The 23,378-nt window shown below is 37.5% G+C and overlaps 1 protein-coding gene across 4 annotated transcripts in view; it reads right to left on the bottom strand.

Annotated features, from left to right (window-relative positions):
• Positions 1-23,378, bottom strand: part of R3HCC1L (R3H domain and coiled-coil containing 1 like) — a 91,812-nt gene that overhangs the window by 46,866 nt on the left and 21,568 nt on the right. Inside the window, exon 3 of one of the 4 annotated variants that reach the window (XM_082408073.1) lies at positions 22,786-23,012. The exons of the other annotated variants lie outside the window; for them this stretch is intronic. The gene's annotated coding sequence lies outside the window, so the exon portion shown is untranslated. The remainder of the gene's footprint in view (positions 1-22,785; positions 23,013-23,378) is intronic. 4 annotated transcript variants of the gene reach the window in all.

Here is a 23,378-nt window from a genome sequence, read left to right as displayed (position 1 = left end):
ATATTATTAGAAACACAAGGGGAGTATTAAATAGAATATGATACTCTGAATTGCTCAAATATTTACCTCAGGACAGTTAAGGTACTTTGAGCCTCAGTATTTCATATATAAATTAAGCTTACATACTCAACATCTTTCTTTAAAGTTATTTTTGCCTTAGCAAATTTCAGGATTTATTAAAGCCTATTGAAAATCAGTCCTTCAGTCATTTGAATTCAGTCTAAGAAACACAAACAAATGAATTCTGCTTCTTTAGCAATGGCCACTATACACATACATACGTTTTTGGAGTATGGGTAATCTTGTGAATGTAGCAGTAAATATTCATTTACAAACTTTTAGAGAGTGTTCAGTGTTCTGCTGACAAAACTAGATTACAAAGTTCTTTTACTTGGCCACTATGGCCTGAAGTCTCCAGGTAGGAAAAAATGGCATTTCTTTAAATAGGCCACCCTTTCTTAAAGGATAATAGATGGCTCAAAGGTCTATAAAAGAGGGGAAATCTAGTTTTAAAAAAAAAATTTAATGAAGTGTAAAGCTAACCAAAAAAAGTGATTTTTTTCCCTTAATACAAAAGCATCATGCAATAAACCTAAAAATAAATTTTTAAAAATCTGTGTTCTCACTTTACAGAGATAAGCACTATAAACATCTTGCTATATATGCTTCTGGATCTTTTTATATTTTTTAAAAAGCTTTGTGAATGAAACTGATCGGCTATGAGCACAGATTCCTGTATAGAAAGACTTTCTAAGCCAGTTTTTTCAAACTTTTATCTGCACTCCAGTTAAAAACATTTCACATCATGACACAGTACACACAGATTCACGTACTTATATGCGACTGAAAAAAGTTTCATAAAATATATATTTACCCTTACTATTCGCACTGCTCTTATTTTTTTTATGTTTATTTATTTATTTATTTGTTTTCTTATTAGTCATCCGTTTTATACACATCAGTGTGTACATGTCAATCCCAATCGCCCAATTCAGCACGCCACAACCCCTACCCCCTGCCGCTTTCCCCCCTGGGTATCCATACGTTTGTTCTCTACATCTGTGTCTCAATTTCTGCTCTGCAAACCGGTTCATCTGTACCATTTCCTAGGTTCCACATATATGCGTTAATATATGATATTTGTTTTTCTCTTTCTGACTTAACTTCACTCTGTATGATACTCTCTAGATGCATCCACGTCTCTACAAATGACCCAATTTCGTTCCTTTTTATGGCTGAGTAATATTCCATTGTATATATGTACCACATCTTCTTTAGCCACTCGTCTGTCGATGGGCATTTAGGTTGCTTCCGTGACCTGGCTATTGTAAACAGTGCTGCAATGAACACTGGGGTGCATGTGTCCTTTTAAATTATTGTTTTCTCTGGGTATATGCCCAGCAGTGGGATTACTGGGTCATATGGTAATTCTATTTTTAGTTCTTTAAGGAACCTCCAGATTGTTCTCCATAGTGGCTGTATCAATTTACATTCCCACCAACAGTGCAAGAGGGTTCCCTTTTCTCCACACCCTCTCCAGCATTTGTTGTTTGTAGATTTTCTGATGATGTCCATTCTAACTGGTGTGAGGTGATACCTCATTGTAGTTTTGGTTTGCATTTCTCTAATAATTAGTGAAGGTGAGCAGCTTTTCATGTGCTTCTTGGCCATCTGGATGTCTTTGGAGAAATGTCTTCTTTGGAGAAATGTCTATTTAGGTCTTCTGCCCATTTTTGGATTGGGTTGTTTGTTTTTTTAATATTGAGCTGCATGAGCTGTTTATATATTTTGGAGATTAATCCTTTGTCCGATGATTCATTTGCAAATATTCTCTCCCATTCTGAGGGTTGTCTTTTCGTCTTGTTTATGGTCTCCTTTGCTGTGCAAAAGCTTTTAAGTTTCATTAGGTCCCATTTGCTTATTTTTGTTTTTATTTCCATTACTCTAGGAGGTGGGTCAAAAAAGATCTTGCTGTAATTTATGTCAAAGAGTGTTCTTCCTATGTTTTCCTCTAAGAGTTTTATAGTGCCCAGTCTTACATTTAGGTCTCTAATCCATTTTGAGTTTATTTTTGTGTATGGTATTAGGGAGTGCTCTAATTTCATTCTTTTACATGTAGCTGTCCAGTTTTCCCAGCACCACTTATTGAAGAGATGTGTCTTTTCTCCACTGTATATCCTTGCCTCCTTTGTCATAGATTAGTTGACCATAGGTGCGTGGGTTTATCTCTGGGCTTTCTATCCTGTTCCATTGATCCATATTTCTGTTTTTGTGCCAGTACCATATTGTCTTGATTACTGTAGCTTTGTAGTATAGTCTGAAGTCAGGGAGTCTGATTCCTCCAGCTCTGATTTTTTCCCTCAAGACTGCTTTGGCTATTCAGGGTCTTTTGTGTCTCCATACAAATTTTAAGATTTTTTTGTTCTAGTTCTGTAAAAAATGCCATTGGTAATTTGATAGGGATTGCACTGATTCAGTAGATTGCTTTGGGTAGTATAGTCATTTTCACAATATTGATTCTTCCAATCCAAGAACATGGTATATCTCTCCATCTGTTGGTATCATCTTTAATTACTTTCATCAGTGTCTTATAGTTTTCTGCATACAGGTCTTTTGTCTCCCTAGGTAGGTTTATTCCTAGGTATTTCATTCTTTTTGTTGCAATGGTAAATGGGAGTGTTTCCTTAATTTCTCTTTCAGATTTTTCATCATTAGTGTATAGGAATGCAAGAGATTTCTCTGCATTAATATTGTATCCTGCAAGTTAACCAAATTAATTGATTGGCTCTAGTAGTTTTCTGGTGGCCTCTTTAGGATTCTCTATGTATAGTATCATGTCATCTGCAAACAGTGACAGTTTTACTCTTCTTTTCCAATTTGTATTCCTTTTATTTCTTTTTCTTCCCTGATTGCCATGGCTAGGGCTTCCAAAACTATGTTGAATAACAGTGGTGAGAGTGGACATCCTTGTCTTGTTCCTGATCTCAGAGGAAATGCTTTCAGTTTTTCACCATTGAGACTGATGTTTGCTGTGGGTTTGTCGTATATGGCCTTTACTATGTTGAGGTAGGTTCCCTCTATGCCCACTTTATGGAGAGTTTTTATCATAAATGGGCGTTGAATTTTGTCAAAAGCTTTTTCTGCACCTACTGAGATGATCATATGGTTTTTCTTCTTCAATTTGTTAATATGGTGTATCACATTGATTGATTTGTGTATATTGAAGAATCCTTGCATCCCTGGGTTAAATCCCACTTGATCATGGTGTATGATCCTTTTACTGTGTTGTTGGACTCTGTTTGCTAGTATTCTGTTGAGGATTTTTGCATCTATATTCATCAGTGATACTGGTCTGTAATTTTCTTTGTTTGTAGTATCTTTGTCTGGTTTTGGTATCAGGGTGATGGTGGCCTCGTAGAATGAGTTTGGGAGTGTTCCTTCCTCTGCAATTTTTTGGAAGAGTTTGTGAAGGATGGGTGTTAGCTCTTCTCTAAATGTTTGATAGAATTCACCTGTGAAGCCATCTGGTCCTGGACTTTTGTTTGTTGGAAGATTTTTAATCACAGTTTCAATTTCATTACTTGTGGTTGGTCTGTTCATATTTTCTGTTTCTTCCTGGTTCAGTCTTAGAAGGTTATACTTTTCTAAGAATTTGTCCCTTTCTTCCAGGTTGTCCATTTTATTGGCATAGAGTTGCTTGTAGTAGTCTCTTAGTATGCTTTGTATTTCTGCGGTGTCTGTTGTAACTTCTCCTTTTTCATTTCTGATTTTCTTGATTTGAGTCCTCTCCCTCTTTTTCTTGATGAGTCTGGCTAAAGGTTTATCAGTTTTGTTTATCTTCTCTAAGAACCAGCTTTTAGTTTTATTGATCTTTGCTATTGTTTTCTTTGTTTCTATTTCATTTATTTCTGCTCTGATCTTTATGATTTCTTTCCTTCTGCTAACTTTGGGTTTTGTTTGTTCTTCTTTCTCTAGTTCCTTTAGGTGTAAGATTAGATTGTTTATTTGAGATTTTTCTTGTTTCTTGAGGTAGGCTTGTATAGCTATAAACTTCCGTCTTAGAACTGCTTTTGCTGCATCCCATAGGTTTTGGATCATCGTGCTTTCATTGTCATTTGTCTCTAGGTATTTTTTGATTTCCTCTTTGATTTCTTCAGTGATCTCTTGGTTATTTAGTAACGTATTGTTTAGCCTCCATGTGTTTGTGTTCTGTACGTTTTTTTCCCTGTAATTCATTTCTAATCTCATAGCATTGTGGTCAGAAAAGATGCTTGATATGATTTCAATTTTCTTAAATTTACTGAGGCTTGATTTGTGACCCAAGATGTGATCCATCCTGGAGAATGTTCCGTGCACACTTGAGAAGAAAGTGTAATCTGCTGTTTTTGGGTGGAATGGCCTATAAATATCAGTTAGATCTATCTGGTCTATTATGTCATTTACAGCTTGTATTTCCTTATTAATTTTCTGTTTGGATGATCTGTCCATTGGTGTAACTGAGGTGTTAAAGTCCCCCACTATTACTGTGTTACTGTCGATTTCCTCTTTTAGAGCTGTTAGCAGTTGCCTTATGTACTGAGGTGCTCCTATGTTGGGTGTATATATATTTATAATTGCTATATCTTCTTCTTGGATTTATCCCTTGATCATTACGTAGTGTCCTTCCTTGTCTCTTGTAACATTCTTTATTTTAAAGTCTATTTTATCGATATGAGTATTGCTACTCCAGCTTTCTTTTGATTTCCATTTGCATGGAATATCTTTTCCCATTCTCTCACTTTCAGTCTGTACGTGTCCCTAGGTCTGAAGTGGGTCTCTTGTAGACAGCATATATATGGGTCTTCTTTTTGTATCCATTCAGTGAGCCTGTGTCTTTTGGTTGGAGCATTTAATCCATTCATGTTTAAGGTAATTATCGATATGTATGTTCCTATGACCATTTTCTTAATTGTTTTGGGTTTGTTTTTGTAGGTCCTTTTCTTCTCTTGTGTTTCCCACTTAGAGAAGTTCCTTAAGCATTTGTTGTAGAGCTGGTTTGGTGGTGCTGAATTCTCTTAGCTTTTGTTTGTCTGTAAAGCTTTTGATTTCTCCATCGAATCTGAATAAGATCCTTGCTGGGTAGAGTAATCTTGGTTGTAGGTTCTTCCCTTTCATGCCACTCCCTTCTGGCTTGTAGAGTTTCTGCTGAGAAATCAGCTGTTAACTTACGGGAGTTCCCTTGTATGTTATTTGTCGTTTTTCCCTTGCTGCTTTCAATAATTTTTCTTTGTCCTTAATTTTTGCCAATTTGATTACTATGTGTCTCAGCATGTTTCTCCTTGGGTTTATCCTGTATGGGACCCTCTGCACTTCCTGGACTTGGGTGGCTATTTCCTTTCCCATGTTAGGGAAGTTTTCGACTATAATCTCTTCGAATATTTTCTTGGGTCCTTTCTCTCTCTCTTCTCCTTCTGGGACCCCTATAATGTGAATGTTGTTGCGTTTAATGTTGTCCCAGAGGTCTCTTAGGCTGTCTTCATTTCTTTTCATTCTTTTTTCTTTATTCTGTTCCACAGCAGTGAATTCCACCATTCTGTCTTCCAGGTCACTTATCCGTTCTTCTGCCTCAGTTATTCTATTGATTCCTTCTAGTGTAGTTTTCATTTCAGTTCTTGTATCGTTCATCTCTGTTTGTTTGTTCTTTAATTCTTCTAGGTCTTTGTTAAACATTTCTTGCATCTTCTCCATCTTTGCCTCCATTCTTTTTCCGAGGTCCTGGATCATCTTCACTATCATTATTCTGAATTCTTTTTCTGGAATATTGCCTATCTCCATTACATTTAGTTGTTTTTCTGGGGTTTTGTCTTTTTCCTTCATCTGGTACATAGCCCTCTGCCTTTTCATCTTCTTTCTGTGAATGTGGTTTCTGTTCCACAGGCTGCAGGACTGTAGTTCTTCTTGCTTCTGCTGTCTGCCCTCTGGTGGATGAGGCTATCTAAGAGGCTTGTGCAAGTTTCCTGATGGCAGGGACTGGTAGTGGGTAGAGCTGGCTGTTGCTCTGGTGGGCAGAGCTCAGTAAAACTTTAATCCGCTTCTCTGCTGATGGGTGGGGCTGGGTTCCCTCCCTGTTGGTCATTTAGCCTGAGGTGACCCAACACTGGAGCCTACCTGGGCTCTTTGGTGGGGCTAATGGCAGACTCTGGGAGGGCTCACGCCAAGGAGTACTTACCAGAACTTCTGCTGCCAGTGTCCTTGTCCCTTGGTGAGAAACAGCTGCCCCCCACCTCTGCAGAAGACCCTCCAATACTAGCAAGTAGGTCTGGTTCAGTTTCCTATGGGGTCACTGCTCCTTCCCCTGGGTCCCGATAGGAGACTACTACTTTGTGTGTGCCCTCCAAGAGTGGAGTCTCTGTTTCCCCTAGTTCTGCCAAATTCCTGCAATCAAATCCCGCTAGCCTTCAAAGTCTGATTCTCTAGGAATTCCTCCTCCCATTGCCAGACCCCCAGGTTGGGAAGCCTGATGTGTGGCTCAGAACCTTCACTCCAGTGGGTGGACTTCTGTGGCATAAGTGTTCTCCAGTTTGTAAGTCACCCACCCAGCAGTTATGGGATTTGATTTTATTGTGATAGTGCCCCTCCTACCGTCTCATTGAGGCTTCTCCTTTGTCTTTGCATGTGGGGTATCTTTTTTGGTGAGTTCCAGTGTCTTCCTGTCAATGACTGTTCCCGCACTGCTCTTATTTTTTAAAATCTATTCCATTTCACTTTTTTAATTTAAAAAAATTTAGATTCTTATAACTTAAAATCAATTTATTCACTAAGTTGTTTCACTTGATTGAAAAACTATTCTAAAACAGCATATTCAATGTCAGAAATTTTTACAGCAGGGATAGAAAACATGCTCTATTTCAACTGATTTGCAATTCTGGCTGTGGAGCAAGATAAAAAAAAAAGTAAAACATGAGTAAAAAATTAGCCGATTATATCACCTGACCAGAAGTCTTTAGTAAAATAATAAAATGAGGGATATACCCAATCTTTCCACACTTTCAAGTTCCCACACTCCCAGTGTCAAGCACATTTCTACAAACAAGAAACCAAGAAATGTCCTCCCTTTGCAAAAGGGCTTCACTTAAAAAACAAAAAACAAAACCTGATCCAAACACAACAAAGAGACACTTGTGTGTGATATAATAACATGATAAATTATACTTGGACAGCAAAGAAATGGTTTCATATTTTAAAAACTATAAAATCTGTAAATGAACCAGAACTGATTCTGCTGTAGTTTTCTTAATGCATCCTTCCATAAATGCAGTTGCACTAGTTAATACAATGACATATTTCGCACTTGAAAACACAAAATAATTTCTACATCCACTTGGAGGTTTATTCTTACTTCCATTCAAACCAGGTTTATAAAATATATGCTGTGATTTAAATTAACAGAATAAAGACAATAATGTGTGACATTAGTGAATTGAGGCCTTCTCTTTAATAACATACCTGGATTGAAGAGAAAAAAAGTTTTAAACCAGGTAGACATTCATTTAGAGGCCCTTACTCAAAGGTAAACAGATTCACTAATGAGAAGCAAATGAGGAGTCAAACAGCCCTATTCAAATTGCTAAACTGGCCACTTGTTGAGTGACACATCAAGGCCTTATTCATTGTGAAAGAATGTGTTCTCACCTCACAGACAACACAACTATATTACGACCTCAGTTTACTATTTTTTAGCAGAGTACAGGATTTTTATTGTCTCTGTCTCTTCACCACCTGTCACTTCTTGCCACTCTAAGCATTTTTATTTCTTTGAATCTAACGGGTACTGTAAATTCCAGTGTGTTCAAATGATATACAAAGTAAGAATAAAAAGGCTTCTCAGTAAGGATCTGAGATGCTTCTTATTTGAGCAAAGTTTATGAACTTTAATATATGAACTTTATGATACTTATTTTGGCCACTTACCAAATCTTATGTAGCTTACTTGATGACATTTGAAATAGTTAAACACCCTCACTGAAGCCTCCCAACAACCCTACAAAGTGAGATTACCAGTCCAATTCTACAGATGAGAAAATGAGGCATAGGATGTTAAATAATACGTCGAAGGCCAAGGACCTAGAAAGTGCCTGATTCTAATCTAGATAATATAACTCCAGCGTTTGTGCTCATAACTGCCTTACAGCAATATGAATACAACAGTGTTTAATGCCCTCCACTTTAATATCTTACAGTGCTCTGGGAAAGAAAAATATTAGGAATAACTGCATCAATTAGTTGATGTCTCGGAAATGAGAAACCTTAACCACCCTCCTTTCTCTTCAAAAGCTGCCCCAAAAGACATAATGGAGCCATGGAAGTGAAAAGCCAGAGGAACACCAGTGGGTCAACAAAACTGATCAGAAAGTTTTCAGGGGTCTAACCTTGTTTAGGATTACACTGTGCCTGTCCTATAGTGAATCCAAACCCAATACTGCCCATTGCCATTTGAAGACCTACTTGCCTAGGATGGTTTTGGACTGTTCCTTTTGAGATACAGCCCTAAATGATCTCTGAATGCCTGCTACATGTTGTATATTTCAATAAATATTCTTTGAGAAAATATGGGTTAGGTATTTTCAACTCCCTACTGCCATACCAAACTGTTAGCTTGTCTGACTCCAATTATACCTTGAACTCCTTGAAAGTAAGAAATGCCTTATCATTTTTAAATCCTCAATGCACAACACCATTCCTGGTACATGGATGTCATTCAATAAATGTTTGGTAAAAAAATGAGGATAAAAACAAATGTTCCTAACACAAAGTAATATCAACTCAGGTACTTCTCCTTAACCTGAGACTGTGAATAGATGAAAGGTATGTGTATTCTTGATCAAAGTTAAGAATTCTTTACCGTTGTGTATTTTTTTTTTATTTCAACTCATTAGCTATTTTCCTACTAATATAGACCCTTCTTAACTTGTATATGTGACACATGATATAAATATATTTACAGAAAGAGGCCTTATGTGCAAACTAATGGTGAGAGCAAAATCAAACTATAGCCAGATTAAAGGCCTGTCCCCTGTACCTGGTTCATTCTTGAAAACCACAATGTCCTGCCACCATTAAAGAAATGATGCTCTACATTTTTAAGTATTACCCATTTTTACAGGTAGATACAGAGACATATCCCAATCACAAGAAATACTGGAAAGCACTAAGACTATGAATATTTCTGAGATTATAAAAAATCTTATAGTATACTGGATTTTAAAAACTACAGAGTATTTGTCCTGCACTAAAGAAGTCAATGAGTGGAAGCACTGTGCCAAGTGCTCATATATTATCTCATTTAACCATCATAACAACTCCTTGAGGTATGTATAGTTATTATTATCATTTTACAGATAACGTAACTAAACCTCTAGGTCACACAACTAGCTAATAAGTGTAGGAGCCATAAGTGAAACCAAGTTTTGACTGCTTACAAGTATGCCTCCCATAGTATATCCTCAACAGAACAACTCTGAATTTTCTGAATCATAGATGCCTAACTTTAACACTGTGCTAACATACCATGGTTATTGTTAACTTCATCACTTTGAGAAGTAAAATCGTTTACCTTTATGAGCTCCACACATACCATCCCACCTTAACCACTGAAATGTTGAATCATAGGGGGGCTGTTTATCACTAACTTTCCCTTCTCTGAGAATTAGACTTTTCTCCTCCTATACCAGGAAAACACTGTTGGCACCCACCACACTGTTCTGTATAAAACTTGCCACAGCTATTAGTGGTGCTGGTCACTACCTCAGATAACTCTGGAGTCTGAGAAGACTTGAACTCTCTAACACAGTTTCTAAAATATCCACCACTATAAATGCTGAGTAAAAACGTCTGGGAAAAACAAGGAAATTATGTGATTAAATACAGTAAGTTTCTCTCTGCATGGACCAGCTCTTTGAGAAGATCAATTGTATGCTATTTTTGTTCCAGAAGAACAAGAAAGCCAGTTTGCAGATTTTATTTGTTTATATGCCAACAGGCTAAACATCAAAACTGAAGGTATCAAACTGCTTCTGTTTTTCTCAACACTTAAAAATGACCAGGGAAGAGAATTTTATTTGTCATGACTTAGATATTATTTAGATATTGTTTCCTTTTCCCCTTTTCTGACTTACTTTCACCCAAAATCTCAATGAATGTGGAATCATGCATGGGCCATGAATGGTGGTATTTATTAAAGCAAACCAAGGATCTTTTCTTCTACTCTCCCTCTCAAAAGAGGAAGAAGATTTGGAGGTTCTGCAGAAACATATCAAGACTTACTGGATACACTTCAAGTCTTCCCTTGCCCTCACCCTCCACATTCAATCGACAAATTCCACTGATCTTCATACCTGATTATCTCTTTAATCTGTCTAGTTTTCCCTATCCTAACACTACCCCAGGGTAAACCAACACACACAAATGCCTCGATAGTATTAAAACTGGTCTCTCTGTTTAGCTTCCTGTCCACTCATTCCTCACCTTGCATCTAGAATGACTCTTTTAAAACAATTAGCCACTCAGACATCCCCCTCCCTAAAACCTTTCACTACCTTCCCATTATTCTTATGAGAAAATCAACTTTTTAAACATGGCTTACAAGATTCTTTCTAACCTAGCTCCAATCAATTTCTCTTATCTTTTGTCACTTTTGTCCTTATATGCTATAAGATCACATCAAACTGCTCTCAGATTCTTGAATTCTCCATGTTGTTTCTTTTGTGGATTTTTTTTTCATCTTAGCTCCTACAGAGTCTCTTTCCTCTGCCTAGTCTACTCCCTTACAGCCTCCTAATTACCTTCACCTAACTAATTTCAATACAACCTGTAAGTCTCCATCATAGCCCTTTCTTTGAGAGCGTTACCTAATCACTCTAGATTAAAGTGGGTGCCTCTGCCATATACTTCTTCTATTTCAGCTCTTATATTTAATTGTAATTACTTCTTTAATTATCTGGTCTTCCCCCACTGAACTATATGCTCATTAGAGGAAGGATTGTATCTTCATGCTTATCACTGTAACCCAACACTGGGCACATAGCATAGACTCATTTTTTTCTGAATGAATGAATGAACACATGAACAAAAATAATTTGGGGATAGAAACTGAAAGGGACAAATTTAAATGGTATTCTTATCAACAAAAATACCATATCAAAATCATCAAAATCACATCCTCAAGTAAGTAAGTGGGACTTCTGGATTCTGCCTAGGATGTAGAAAGCTGGAGAATGTCCTTCCCACCCTCAAAACAAACAAAATAAAACGTGGACAATGTGCAAAATCGCATATTTTTCTGAACTCATCAGATAAATTAACAAGCTGACTCTAAAATGGATATAGAGAGGCAAAGGAATTAGAATAGCCAAAACAATTTTGAAAAAAAGAACAAGGCTAGAAAATTCATACTACCTGGTTTCAAACCTACTGTGAAGTACAGTAATCAAGCCAATGTAGTACTGGAGAAAGGGTAGAAACACAGATCAATAGAATGGGTGGGGGCAGGAGAAGAGTCCAGAAATAGACACAAACATATATGATCAATTGATTTTCAACAAAGGTACAGAGGCAATTCAATGGAAAAAGGATAGCCTTTCCAATAAATGGTGCTGAGATAATTACAAATTCATACGCAGCAAAAACAAAAGGATAAATTTTATCCATACGGCACACCATATACAATAACTAGCTCAAAATGAATTATAGACCTAAATATAAAACCTAAAACTACAACACTACTAGAAGAAAATATAGGAGAAAAAACCTCTGTGACTCTGGGTTCAGCAAAGATTTCTTAAATACAACACAACAAGCATGTTTCATAACATTTAAAAAAATTAATCAATAAACTGGACTTCAGCGAAATTAAGACCTTCTGCTCTTCAAAGACACTGTTAAAAGAGAATGAAAAGACAAACCACAAATGGAGAGAAAATATTTGCAAACTGCATATCCGATAAAGAACTTTTATGCAGAATACATACTGAACTCTTAAAACCTGATATCCGAAAACAAACAACAATTTGAACACTACTTCACCAAAGAACATATAAAGACCAAAAAATGCTCAACATCATATATCAGTAGGGAAATACAATTCCATTTATATGACTTCTGGAAAAGTCAAAACTTTAAGGACAGAAAATGTATCTGTAGTTGCCAGAAGCTCAGGTTCAAGTAAGGGGTTGACTACAAAGGGGCACAAGGGAATTTTTTGGATCGATGAACTGTTCTGTATCTTAACTGTGTGGGAGTTATATGACTATGCTTTTGTCAAAATTCACAGACTGTACTCTAAGAAAAGTGAACTTTATATAAATTATATCTTAATTTTTTAAATGAAAAATATTCACATTCTCTAGAAATTCCTACCAAATCATAGCTAACCCCACTGGCTCTTTAATTTCTGATTCTTGCCTTTAAAATATACCTATTTTATACAGTGAGTAAGCAGTGCAGCCTCAATGATGTTATATTAGCATGACTAAAGATCAATTTCCCTCTTAGAATTTCAGGCTATAGTCTTTCCTAATTTAATTATGCAGTCATTATTTAAAACTTCCATTGTCTTCTCAACTTTGCATGAGTAAAGACTATAAAACTTGGTCTCCTTTGACTGTCAACTCTATTATTTACTCCATATATAACCAAAACACAATTCTATGCATTGCATTCAGGGAGATATATAAATCTGGATATTCTGATTCTGAACAACCTTAGAAAAGAAAGGAGTATTCTAAGATACTCTGGCAATTCCAAATGACATTGGCACATGAATATATAATAATTTTTTCTAAAACACCTTTTTTCATAATTCCTTGCTCAAAAACCTTAGTGACTCACTAGAGTCACTAAACTTAGCCGGCATTCAAGGTTCTCCATGATTTGGTGTCAATCTGCTGTTCCAATCATATTTCTACCACTCTCAGACACAAATCCTCCATTCTGTACCAAATGGCCTCATGATCTGTTCATTCCAAATTCTGAAATATTCTCTGTGAATTATCTCAGCTTAAACACTCCTAGTTACTATTCATTCAAAAGACTTATATCTTTATTTGAAGACACATTGATTTTACCCTTCTGTGAATTCATGTACATTCATTACCTATGGTATTCATTTGTCATTATGAACAACCTTATATTCCTGTTTTACTTATGAATGTCATTCTCATACTCTATCATAGTTTCTTGAGGGCAGATACTGTTTCTCAAATGCTTCCTGTATCCTCAGGAACACAAAAGGTACTCAACAAATATTTAGAGAAAAAAATTAATGTGGAAGTTAATTATAAATTAATTTTAAATCCCTTTAACTTCAGATTAATTTTAAATTAATTTAAAATACTTACACAACGTTCTGGAAAAGCTTACTTTATAGCTTGAGAAACTAAAGCTAGGGGCACTAGACTTTGCTCCCTGAGATCTGCTGCTATATCACATTCATCTTCGTATTTCCAGAGTTGAATACAATGTCTGACACGTGAAAAACGCTCAAATATTTAAATATTTAACTAAATTTCACTTTCTAAGGCCACAAAGTAGGAAATGGAACCCTGGAGTTCTATCCCAATCCTCCCAAGATTATATTAGTGCTTTGAAATGTTCTCTAATTTCTCATATTTCTTCAGATTCTCCCTGAACAGACTACAAACATCAAAAAGACAAAACTGTGCTTTCTCCCCTCTTTAAAGCACACAGAGCAATTATCACAGGACATGCACAGTAGGCAGGCAATATTTCCATCAGATTTCTTAAAAGTAACAGAAAGGCAGCTTATATATACTTCTCTGCCCCATGAAAAAACACACCAGTTACTACTCTTCTTACTAGGAAGATTTATTTTTCATCATCTTTAGCACAAATTCTAGAATGCTATCTGCCAGGTCCCATGCCCCAATAAATACGCATCCACAAGCAATTATGGAGATAGATAGCTTATGCAGAGGGGGCACTCTTTGGTCAGGTCCCAATGCTGGCCTGTGGTTAGGTGGAAGCGTAAGTGGGGGTGGGGGGGTGGGGGGTGGCCCTGTGATAAATCACTGCCCACTCTGCTTAGGGGTATTTATCACAGCCCGCTGTCAGGTAAATCACTGGAAAAACACCTCTTCGGTAATTAATGTGAAGTGACGGATGGACAGCCCCTGGGCCCATTAATCAGGAACATCAGCAGCCTACTGAGATTATGAACGTCAGGATGCATAAACTGCCGGTGGATCAATAGGCCCAGGAATTCATCCAAGGCTCTCATTTCCGAGGCATCTCCGGTACATTAGGCTCCCTTGACCCCTCCCCCAATCTAAAATGAAAAGCAAGGCTTCAGAACAAAGAGCAAGAGCTGAGGTCTAAAGTGACCACTGCAAGAAAACAGTCAAGGAACCTGGCCATGGCTAGGGAAGTCACCAGGACAGGTAACAAGGGCACAGAGCTATACTGACCAAGAGGCTCTCAGAAGTCTCAGTGCACTGGAAAAGCAGGAAGATAACAGTTAACATTCAATACTCAGAGCCTGATTATCCATTTTAGGGGTAATCCAGCTTCTTGCTTCTAATCTTTTACCCTTTTTCCTGTCCACATTTTCTTTTCTTTCATATTGGCACCACTAATACAGAGTAGAGAGAAATAAGCAATTTCTGCTCTCTAACAACCTAGGTAAAAATTTCAATTTTAGAGGAAAAAGAATCTGTACAAAATAAAATCATTGAATTATCCTTGAATTTAATTTAGCCTCATCCCTCATTACCATGACGAACTGGGAATTGCCAGCAGAAGTACCCATAGTGTTTACAATTGAGAAAAAGGTGGTCTTCCTGATTCATTAGCATTTACAAAGCCGCCCGCCAATATACGACATGGGTTAAAGGCTAAACTGTGTGGTAGGATTCCAGAGAAATTAAATCAGCTCTTAATTCTATTTCTTCTCCAAGTCAAACAAAACATTCTCCATCAAAAGAGTCTGCTCAACTTGTAAAACAGAATAGACCTGAAAGAGAATTACTGTTTGCTCGTCACCCAAAGTTTAGTCAAATTTTGTATGGGAGATTCGGCTGTGCTTCAGCCTCGTATTGAACACACTCTAGGCTGGCAGTGGCGGGAATGAGACTGCACTTGCTGTCACATCCCGCCAAACCCCAGCGCAGTGCTCTGTGGTCAGACTAAGGCCAGGGCTGCAAGCGTTGGTTAGAAAGCGTCTCAGAGTTACAGCTGCCTGTTCCACTAAATCTCATTTCATCCTACTGATGGATGGATGGACAGATGGCTGCTTGGTGAAAGCAGCATTATCAAGCAGCTTCTATGGAGCCTCTGAATGATGGATAGCCCTCTTTCTACTTTCTCCAAACCACCATCGATCCAAGCCGTATTTCAACGGTCAGAAGCCCAGTAATATTAAGACACGCAATCAGGTTAAGTTACTTGCAGTGTAAACCTTTAGAACAGAAATTCTAACACCTCTGCTTTGCTGTCAGGAACTAGGCTGAAAATGTTACAGTCCGTTCTTTCTAGATGCTAACCCAATGAATTCCAACAGCTCAAGGCCCAAAGGGAAGAGCTGGGCTCCATTCCTAGGAGCACTTGAAAAGCTAACTTGCCTGCCAAATTTTTTACTAGCCAGTTCTGTGAAATGAATTCTGCAGTTGTAGCGAGCAGATCTGTGACTATGCGTATCCAGTGGAGTGTGAAGCTATTAGAAGCATACAAACCATGCAGAGTTTGTCAGTGATATATAATCACTAGCCTCAAATGTGTGGCGCCCTGGATATACCAAGTAGGCATGACTACCAACATCAAGGAGGGTGATTAAAACCAGGATAGATTAAAATTTTGTCTTTTGCACATAATCCTAAAACGCTGTTTCTATCTAGTTCGCCTGGCTGGCTTCTACTCTCTTGTGTACATATCAAATCATAAGTACTAATCCTTGCCTGTTTTCACAAGTACACTTCTGCATCCACTTGTCTGTCACCTTCTAGACACTTAGCTTGTTTATTTGGACTACATGCCCTCTTTGTTCCTTCCATGTTATCCTGTGCCCTCAGACTCATACAACTGGACTCTATATCAAAGTTACTTCCATTCATGTGGTTAAAGAAATGGACTCTGAATCCAGCTTTGTGATATAGATTCCTAGACCCCACATGCCCTCTCTTTCTAAGCTCACGCATCCCCAGATGACTTCTCTAAATGCTTCACTACCAACTATACCCCAAATCAGCTTGGCTTGGCTCCTGGTCCTGCCCTTCTTGACTGACTCGCTGTCACTCTGAGCCAATGTTCAGAGAATTTGTTTGTATTTGTTTTGGGGGTTAGAAAAATGTCTCAGTGGAGTGGTAATTGTCGTTCTTCTTGCCATAATGGTAGTTTACTTTAATACTTTAATATCTGTACCTTAAAAACACCTATAGTTCTATTCCTAGCAAAAAGAAAAAGAAAAAAAAATCATGTGCTATTTTTATAAGATATTGCTTAATTATAATGTCTTATCAAGAATAGCACTGTCCTTCACATAAACATTAAAGAATTTTTACAGAATCTTAAATTACATTATTGAAAAAGATTGTATAGGTCAGAATTCAAATAAGGAAATTGAGGATCTGAGCTTGTAATGTGCATGGTTAGATAGATACTAAGTAGCAAAGCAAGACTGGAACCTAGATTTCAATTAAAAGTATTGTGCTTATTTTATTATATTTCTCAGACATCCCACTTTCATCCTTGGGATTTCAGAGGGAGTGAGGGTAATAAGGATTGAATGTCATTTGTATGTGTGCCTGTGTGTTTGTGGGGAGGAAGGTGTCCACAAGTAATTTAAATTTAGCCACTCATACCATTGTGCTTCCCATCAAAGTTGCCAGTGGGTCATCTGAGAGTCACTCTCTACCTTAGAGAACAAAATTAGATGAATCCCTGACAACTAGAAACCGCTACCTTTCTCTTCTCCCTTCTTTATCTAGAAGGTTGAAAAGAAAAAAAGCAGAAAGATGTCTAATTCAAGTAGAATCAGAACAGCAAGAGGCTCCATAACTTAAATTAAATGGATAGAGGAGCAATGTGTCCTCTTCATTTCCAAGGATGTCACATACTGGTCAAATACAGAGCACAAGCTGACTGATTGGACTTCACCCTCTGTTGGTCAAAATGTGTCACTGCTGCATTTTCTGATTGTCAAGCTACCTCCATACAGATCTTTATACCTTACAGCTAGCTGAAAAAGACCTTGGAAAATCGTGTTGTATAACCTCCTCATTTTAAAGATGAGGAAACTGTTTGAGGAATTTACTTAAGACTTGTAGCTATCTGAGTGGTAAGTGAGACCAGAATCCAGATCTCCCATCAACTAAACTAAGTAGTTTTATCACCATCATAGCTGCCTTAACCAGTTTTCCACCTAGTATATATACTCAGGATATACTAGCTGAGCAAAGTTTAATCAGGAAGTCAATTGTGCTGCAGAAATAACCACATAATACACATCAAAACCAAATATATTATCCACACTAATGCACACCTTCATCAATGTAAATGATCAGGATGACTTTCCCCTCCCATTCCCACAAAAATGTCCTCAAACATTGGACAAGAACTCTACTACAACTATTCTTAGGACCAGACAAAACATTTCTCCTAGGAATTCAAAAAAAGGCACCTCCTCAGAAAAAATAACTGGTGCTAGGTGAATAATAAGGAATGACAATTCTTTAAACCCTTATTTTATTTCTATATACTCCCTAAGTTCATAGAAAAGCTGTTTTATTTGCATTAACCAAATACACTTTAGAATAATCAATTGTTTTACAAGTCTATCTCAAGCCAACACAAAGATCCTTTCCTTTCACTAAAAAGTCTTTTTATAGAGTTTCTATTTGGTTAAGAAAGATCTATTAAGCAATAGATTAAGCAAGAGAACAGTGACATATTTTTCAAAATCTGCTGCTGTGAATCACATCTAATTACGTTTTCTGTTCCATTAAGGTTTAGGCTCTACAAGCAAAAGTGAAGTAGTGGCAGAGTAGTACCAATAGTAGTAGCAGAGGAAGAGAAAGAAAAATTAAACAGCTACCTACCATTCAATGAGGACTTAGATGTGACAGGGACCGTGCTACATATTTCATATATCTACTTTCTCATTTGATTCCAACTATAATACTATGAGGTAAATATTATTACCTCAATTTTACAAATGAGAAATCTGAAGCTTAAATAACTCAAGATCACACAGCTTCTAAGTGTTGGTTAGGATTTCAAAGTTCCTGCATTTAACTACTACACTAGACTGCCTGATATTCAGCAAGATGATCTCTTACAATCATCTATTAATTTCATAAATATTAACAATTTGCTTAGAATCTGTATAAAGGCATAGCAGCCAAAGAGAGCTCAAAGACTGCTGCAGTAAAACAGGAAAATCAACTAGGATAAGAATGAAAGATTAATGCTTTCATGGCATGACTATTCCCAATAACCTTCCAGACTTAAAAGTGCTGACAATAATAATCTACTACTATCTCTGAAACTTCCTCATTCACCTTGCCTCATCCTCAAAGCCATATGGTGAAGAAACTCACCAGGTGTCAGGAGAGGAACTCCCTCTCTTCTCTATTCCCCGTAAGAATAATCTCTATACTTCTTTCTGCCAACTCCCCTGACCATCTGAAAACATTACCCTTCTCTACATACTTCCCTTTCTCCAGAGGCACATGGGAACATGGGAACAATGACCAGTGAAACTGATAACACAGTTCCTAGACTGCAGGAACCTTCAAAGCAGAATATAGAGTGCACTTTCAAATCTGAATCTAAAGAGAAAAGAAACTTGTACATAAAATACCTGCTGCAGAAGGTATTTTCAGATGTCATCTTAAACAGAATATAAGTTACAGTATTTTAATATTAGTCTGCTTCAGACATTTACAGCCTTCGCCTCTGTGCATGCAGTTGAACAAAGAATATAGCTTGCATAACTGGAAGAAACATTTCACAAAAAATCTGAGTATCAAGACAATGAAAGACACTGGATAGACTAATTTCAATGGGATCTTGAGGGCCCCAAAATATGTAAACAAACTGGCATGAAAAGGTTTTTCTTACAACATAACACAATTCATGCTCCACTGGCCACAGTCGCCATGCATCGGCACCAACTGATTTCATGCTTTACAGGCTGGGAAACAGTCCGCAGCTTAGTCTCTTTCACACTCCACTGATGTGGTAACCCCATGGTTCACCAACTTAACTGTTCCAAATTTAATGTTTGCACCTACTATTGACAACCTCAAAAGGTAGTCAGATCAAAGCTTTGATATAACTGAACAACAGCAATATAATATGTAACAGAAAGGTAGAGAGAAAAGTCTGCTACCTGCTCTGTATATATACCTGGTGGTAGGGAGGAGAGAGGAAAACTCCCTCCTAAAATTTCTTCCCCTCACTATACATCTGGAGGTTGGTCTGTGTTTCTAGACTTATTTGAAATTAGTTCCTCTCCTGGGTCTATCCTGGGTTGCATTGATATCCTATACTTGACAATAAAAGAGTTGAAACGAATAAGGCTTTCAGGGCTGTGCCTCAAACCTGACATACATTAAGCTTGATTTTTTTCCCCTTTAGGATTCACAAACTAAAGCTAATAAACCACTAAGTAAATTTTGAAAGTAGAGACTACTAGGCTTAATCTGTGCTAAGTGTCTTATATATGTTATCTCATTTGACCCCAAGTACATACTAAGGTAGCTATTATTTTCTCAATTTTACAGATGAGAAATCTGAAACTTACTTAAGATCACACAGCTTCCAAGTGTTGGTTAGGATTTCGAAGTCCCTGCACTTAACTACTACAGTAGACTAGAATACATGCCTTCTAAAAAATGGGGTAAAACAAAGCATAGCATAGTTTTAAAAAATAGAAATGCCAAAGTGCAATAATAACAAAAGAGAATAATTGTAAAGGAGATGGAGTATTTATGTTAGAGACATAGTTACAACAACTCTATGTCTCCTTCCTCTTTGTAACTACAGTACCAAGTGTGAAGGCCAAATGTGGCTAAGAAAGACACCGAAAGAAGCAAGCTTCATTTTAAAGCAGGCAAAGAAAACATCAGATAATTAATAAAAGCTTCTCTTATACGCAGATTAAAAGTTTACTAATTAGAGTTTCAAGAATAACAAACAATTATCTTAGAATACAGTGGTATCTTCAGAGAACTGCCCCTTTAAGGATCAGGAAGACTGTACAGAGTGCTACAAAAGGCCTTCAAAGTACAATAATCTACTGAACAAACATGGCTCGGGTACTAAACCGTATTCTAATCTATTATTTTTATGATACAAAAAGCAAGATAAATGTTAAAGGTTGGTAAAAGCTAACAATAGGTGATGGTATTTTCTTGCAGCAAACAAATATTTATTAAGTGCACATACTGTACTGAGACCTATGCTGGGACAGTGGAAACTGTAAAGTTGGGCCACAGGTAAGAACATGGTTTGAACCACATGAATAATGTAGCCTCCTCTTTAAGTTATCTCTACCTAATTGGGAAGATAAGAAATCTAAAAAAAAACAAAAAGAGTTGTTTTAAGGTAGTATATAACTGCCAAACAAAGAGAAAAGTTGTAAATGATAAAAAGAGAGCTATCACTTAGGGCCTGGAATAGCTGAAGAAGATGTCGTAAGGTAAGAGGAACTGGAAGCTGGTATGTAGACTGAGAATTGAAGGGAGATATTCCAAGTAAAAGGAATAGCCTGAACAATTTGAAGAGGCAGTAAGTTAAAAAGCATTATTTTGGGACTTCCCTGGTAGTGCAGTGGTTAAGAATCCGCCTGCCAATGCAGGGCACACGGGTTCGAGCCCTGGTCTGGGAAGATACCACATGCTGCGGAGTAACTAAGCCCATGCACCACAACTACTGAGCCTGCGTTCTAGAGCCCGCAAGCCACAACTACTGAGCCTGTGTGCCACAACTACTGAAGCCCACACGCCTAGAGCCCGTGCTCCACAACAAGAGAAGGCACTGCAATGAGAAGCCCGCGCACCGCAACAAAGAGTAGCCCCTGCTCGCGGCAACTAGAGAAAGCCTACGTGCAGCAACGAAGACCCAACACAGCCAAACATAAATAAATAAAATACATAAATTTAAAAAAAGCATTATTTTGGAGACAGCTATAGAAACTACTAGAGCCAAAGGTTCAATATAGGAAACTGTGGAATATTCTGCCAGAAAGATTATTTTCAGCCTGGAGGGCCTTCAACACTAGGTTTAGACATTCAATACCCCAAGCAATGGAGAGTCAAGTCTAGACCCTACAGACAATTCCTGAGAAATGATACTATTACTGTGTCTCTAGTTCTCCATACCTTCCCTTACACCATCTGCCCATTCATTTACCCTGTCATCTTTTTTAATAGGTACCATCAGGTAAAGGTGGTAAGATAGCACACAACGTTAACACTGACATCTCTCTTATGCTTGCTTAACCCGATGGTATCGATGAGCAAGTGTAACATTTAACCAAAACCCAGAAACAGGATCAACAGGAGGGATGGGCTCCAAAACAATGTGCCCCAAGTCTAATCCCATACTCAGTAACAAACATTACATCTAGGGGAGCAATCAAATACACTTATTTTGTATAACCATTCTCACAATCAGAGAAAGAACTGAACCAAAGCTTGCCCCACATTATATTCTACTGCACAATCCAAATAATACCCAGAAACTCATGCCTTGATACCTGATGAAGACCCCTATAGTTGGCCAAGTGTTTCTGAAACAAATAGCTGGTGATATATGTATATGTGTATAAAATCTAATAAACAAATAAGTAACAGGATATACATTTGTCTGAGATAAAAGCCCAGTCATTTTGGATCTAGATATGGTAACTGGCCTTACTACCACTGCAACAGTTCCTAGAAAAAAGATAAGACCCATCCCCATTACCCTGATTTTTATAGTTTCATTTTCTAGCATGAAGTGATATTTCTAGTCTCTTCAAAACTTTTCCATCTATCCAATCCCTACTCTCATCAATAGAACATCTAACCTTACAGTTTTGAAGACAGAATGAAACGATAACAGCTTGAAAGGAAAAGTGAAACACACTACTTCTACCCCACCAAAACCAACTCCAGCTGTTCGTTTCACAGTTCTATCAGCAGAGCTAACAAGGAGAATAGCTAACATTCTAATTGCCCACAGAACCTGAGTTGCTCTGCTCTTCTCTCATTTCTCCCCCTTCCCATCTCCTCTGTAACTTGCACACGACCACCTCACTCTGCTGTCCATCCTCCCCAACTGCTGCCCAACAATTCACAGGCTGCCACAGATTGTCAGTACTGTGTTTGGGGACTTGAGAATTACCCCTGTGGGACAGCGCAGTGTGTTAGGACAGCATTTGCCCGGACACAATGTCGCTCTTTATAGCCAGTTGCAAATTAGTTTCTTCTTAAAATAAATAATACTCCCAATAAGACAGGTACAAGGAGATTTTAAATAACCAAGATTAAAACTCACTTGGTTTGCTCTGAGATCTGGGCTGTTTCAGAGTCAGGTACAACAAAATCCCATGCCTCTACTCACATGAGCCACGCACATCATCTAGGAACATCTGAAGTCAGCTTTCCGATGCTAACAGAAGCAAAGAGGCTACCAAAAAACATATCAAAGGAGAATCTTCCTTCCCCTTTTTTCTGTGCCTATGGCTCCTCATCCTTAAATTTTATTTGACAGTACTTTGTTTTAAGCTCAGCTCTCAATATCAACATTTACCTCTCACTATGTTTTGCTGTGCAAAACCATTTAAAAGGAAATTCTGGAAATCACCAGTATCGTTTCATTATAGTTTCCATCCAATTCTTTGCCATGTGCTTCAGCAGCACACAAGTACAGTCATCTTCTGACAGTTGCTGTGACTGACCCTCTGAAAAATCCTTCATCTTATATATCAGCTTCCCGGTTGCCACTGGCTACACATGAGAGTCAGAAGCTGGAACAGACTGAAAAGATCATCAGAGGATGTGGGGAAGAAAAACCTCTCACAAAACAGCAGGTCATATCAACTTAAGTCTTCTTAGAAAAAAGAATTAATTAAAAATAAATACCTACAGAGTAATATTTTAAAAATTAAAATCAGTTTCACTAGTTATCTAATTAGTTTTCATTTCTAAGTTCTTTGATAGCATTACTCATTCTGCTTTATTATGCTTTACTGAGGATTTAATTGCCCATCTAGTCTTCCCAAATCAGTTCATCAAACCCCTACAATAAAACTGCATCTTTGCTGCTCCCTATCTGAACTACAGGGAAGCTACAGCTGGACAGGACGGATGTTAATTCCCAGTTCTTACAGTAGAAAGAGACTG

The sequence above is a fragment of the Balaenoptera borealis genome (assembly GCF_965194805.1).
Source record: "Balaenoptera borealis genome assembly, chromosome: 10".
In the NCBI taxonomy this organism is placed as follows: domain Eukaryota; kingdom Metazoa; phylum Chordata; class Mammalia; order Artiodactyla; family Balaenopteridae; genus Balaenoptera; species Balaenoptera borealis.
This window is presented reverse-complemented; position numbering and strand designations above follow the sequence as displayed.